We start from the raw sequence: 4334 nt of genomic DNA, 5'->3' as shown, positions 1-4334 counted from the left end.
TGCCAGGCAGGAGTGGCCCATCAGGAGATTAACAGCAAAAATTCTAGAACCAGATTTCCTGTGTTTGAATTCTGGTTCTACAAGTTCCTAGCTGAATGAATTTGGGCAAGTTATTTAACCTCTGTGTACCTCAGTTTCCTCATCTCTAAAAGAGAGATAATAAAAATACCTACTCTCATAGGCTGCACTGAAAATTAAATGACTTAATAAATGTAAAGTTCTTCTAGTAGCAGTGAGCATGCACTGGAGTGCTAATGTTATGATCGCAGTAATAAAGCCCGTCTAAAGTTCTAGAGATCTGTTGCACAAACCCAAAACCAAACTGTACATTTAAAAATGGTTAAGGGGTGACTGGGTGGCTCAGTCGGTTAAGGGCCAGACTTCGGCTCAGGCCATGATCTCATTGTTTGTGGGTTCCAGCCCCGCATCAGGGTCTGTGCTGGCATCTCAGAGACTGCTTTGGTTTCTGTGTCTCCCTCTCTCTCTGCCCCTGCCCTGCTTGCCCTCTGTCTCTCTGTCTCTCTGTCTCTGTCTCTCTCTCTCTCAAAAATAAATAAACATTAAAAAAAGTTTTTTTGAAATGGTTAAGATGGGGGCACCTGAGTGGCTTAGTCGGTTAAGCGACTTGATTTCGGCTCAGGTCGTGATTCCAAGGTCATGGGATCGAGCCCCACATCAGGTTCTATGCTGAGTGTGGAGCCTGCTTAAGATTCTCTCTCCCTCTCCCCTGTCACTCTCTCCCACTCATGTGCTCTCTCTTTCTTTCTAGAATAAAAAAAAATGGGGGCACCTGGATGGCTTAATCAGTTAAGCGCCCAACTCTTGATTTCAGCTCAGGTCATGATCTCCCAGTTTGTGGGATCAAGTCCCACATTGGGCTCTGTGCTGACAGTGTGGAGCCTGCTTGGAATCTTCTCTTTCTCTCTCTCTCTGCCCCTCCCCTGCTCGTGCTCTCTTTCAAAATAAATAAATAAACTTATTTAAAAAAATAAAATAGGGGCGCCTGGGTGGCTCCGTTGATTTAGCATCTGACTTCAGCTCAGGTCATGATCTCGCGGTTTGTGAGTTCGAGCCCCGCTGATGGCTCAGAGCCTGGAGCCTGCTTCTGATTCTGTGCCTCCCTCTCTCTCTGTGCCCCTCCCCAACTCGTGCTTTGTCTCCCTCTCAAAAATAAATAAATATTAAAAAAAGATAAAAAAATAAATGGTTAAGATGGTAAATTTAATGTTATAGATTCTTCAGCACAATAAAAAATGTTATAAAACTTGTGAAATTGAAGTTTTTACACATAGAATTTTATAACCAAGATACTCACTTTCAAAGCTAGAGAATTAGTGATTCTTTTCTTAACGTGCAGATAATTAATAAGTGCCTCTTTATTTAAAAAGATAATAATGCTTGGCACAAAAACAGACACGTAGACCAATGGAATAGAATAGAAACCCCAGAACTAGACCCACAAACGTATGGCCAACTAATCTTTGACAAAGCAGGAAAGAACATCCAATGGAAAAAAGACAGTCTCTTTAACAAATGGTGCTGGGAGAACTGGACAGCAACATGCAGAAGGTTGAAACTAGACCACTTTCTCACACCATTCACAAAAATAAACTCAAAATGGATAAAGGACATGAATGTGAGACAGGCAACCATCAAAATCCTAGAGGAGAAAGCAGGAAAAGACCTCTCTGACCTCAGCCGTAGCAATCTCTTACTTGACACATCCCCAAAGGCAAGGGAATTAAAAGCAAAAATGAATTACTGGGACCTTATGAAGATAAAAAGCTTCTGCACAGCAAAGGAAACAACCAACAAAACTAAAAGGCAACCAGCGGAATGGGAAAAGATATTTGCAAATGACATATTGGACAAAGGGCTAGTATGCAAAATCTATAAAGAGCTCACCAAACTCCACACCCGAAAAACAAATAACCCAGTGAAGAAATGGGCAGAAAACATGAATAGACACTTCTCTAAAGAAGACATCCGGATGGCCAACAGGCACATGAAAAGATGCTCAACGTCGCTCCTTATCAGGGAAATACAAATCAAAACCACACTCAGATATCACCTCACGCCAGTCAGAGTGGCCAAAATGAACAGATCAGGAGACTATAGATGCTGGCGAGGATGTGGAGAAACGGGAACCCTCTTGCAACTGTTGGTGGGAATGCAAATTGGTGCAGCCACTCTGGAAAACAGTGTGGAGGTTCCTCAGAAAATTAAAAATAGACCTACCCTATGACCCAGCAATAGCACTGCTAGGAATTTACCCAAGGGATACAGGAGTACTGATGCATAGGGGTACTTGTACCCCAATGTTTATAGCAGCACTCTCAACAATAGCCAAATTATGGAAAGAGCCTAAATGTCCATCAACTGATGAATGGATAAAGAAATTGTGGTTTAGGGGCGCCTGAGTGGCTCAGTCGGTTAAGCGTCCCACTTCAGCTCAGGTCACAATCTCACGGTCCATGAGTTGGAGCCCCGCGTCGGGCTCTGGGCCGATGGCTCAGAGCCTGGAGCCTGCTTCGGATTCTGTGTCTCCCTCTCTTTCTGCCCCTCCCCCGTTCATGCTCTGTCTCTCTCTGTCTCAAAAATAAATAAATGTTAAGAAAAAAAAATTTTTTTAAAGAAATTGTGGTTTATATACACAATGGAGTACTACAGGGCAATGAGAAAGAACGAAATATGGCCCTTTGTAGCAACGTGGATGGAACTGGAGAGTGTGATGCTAAGTGAAATAAGCCATACAGAGAAAGACAGATACCATATGTTTTCACTCTTATGTGGATCCTGAGAAACTGAACAGAAACCCATGGGGGAGGGGAAGAAAAAAAAAAAAAGAGGTTAGAGTGGGAGAGAGCCAAAGCATAAGAGACTCTTAAAAACTGAGAACAAACTGAGGGTTGATGGGGGGTGGGAGGGAGGAGAGGGTGGGTGATGGGTATTGAAGAGGGCATCTTTTGGGATGAGCACTGGGTGTTGTATGGAAACCAATTTGACAATAAATTTCATATATTGAAAAAAATAAAAAATAAAAATAAATAAATAAATAAATAAATAAAAATAAATAAAATCATAAATCTGAAAAAAAAAAGATAATAATGCTTTCTGAGAGATAGTCCTAGAAGTTAGTGGAGAAGGAGAATCCTCCAGTGGGTAAAATTTCAAGTAGAATTTGTTACTGGCTCTGTTGGTGGAAGACAGTCTGAGGATCTTTACTGATCCACGTGCAAGGCCAGTGCTTTGGCTGGGTGGACAGATTCGAACAGAATGAGAACAGAGGATCGGGGACAGCAGGTTCAGGAAGAAGGCTTGTGCATAGACCACACAGGAGGGTCCCAGAATGTGAAGAATATTTGTGTCAGTGGTCCCTCACCATCAGAAATTAGGGTTGCTTCTGGTGGCCAAGTGGGTCAAGGGAACCTACTTTGTGGATGTCATTCTGTTTCCTCCCCAGACATTCCATGAAAGAAGTGGCTGTGATGGCAAGAACACAGGCTGCACGTGGCCTTCCCAGGATGTACTACCCCCTTACCATGGCTGACCTACCAGGGCTATTACTTGGCCTACAAAAGCTACCAAACCAGCCCACCACCTGGTGAAGGATGCTTATGTTAGGTCTCTTCAACAAAGAGGGGGCAGAAATGTGTTCTCTCTGGAAGTCAATTTCATATTTGGACTTATTTTCCCTGCTCCCATATGTTCGCTGCCACGACCACCACCATCTGTGGACATCCTGGATGCCTTGTAGCTCCCTTGGTGGCCCACATAACATGGCTTCTGACCAAAGCTCTCGATGTACAGTGACAGAGTGCTAGCAATGTCCAGCAGACATTAACTCATCTAATCTTCACAGCAATCATATTGAGCAAAATACTATTATTATTAGCTCCATTTTACAGATAAGGAAACTGAGTCACAGGGAAGTTTCTTAAATTGCTCAAAGTCAGAAGTAGGTGAGTGGTGAGGCCTGTATTTGAATCCAGACAATTTGGTCTAGAGTCCATGCTTTAACCACCACACGAAGATTCATGGGAGTCATGGATCTTATCATGTACCCCATCCCTCAGAAGCAGCTGACCTCCCAGAAGACTCATTTATGGTAAAACCTTTTAAGATTGGAGTGCTGACCACAGAGTGCAATTTATGTTCTGAACCAGCAACCGTTCTATGGCACCATTTCTCTTCCAGCCAGAATACACGATGAGTCCAGAAACAGAGACAAGGGTGGGAGTTATAACCCATTCACAACATTTTTTGCATGCAGATCCATGGCTATCAGCTTTGCCCGTTTAGAGGTTTGGTATCCCAAGGAGATTTGCTTCTGC

This window comes from Neofelis nebulosa, chromosome 2 (assembly GCF_028018385.1).
Source record: "Neofelis nebulosa isolate mNeoNeb1 chromosome 2, mNeoNeb1.pri, whole genome shotgun sequence".
Lineage (NCBI taxonomy): Eukaryota > Metazoa > Chordata > Mammalia > Carnivora > Felidae > Neofelis > Neofelis nebulosa.
This window is presented reverse-complemented; position numbering follows the sequence as displayed.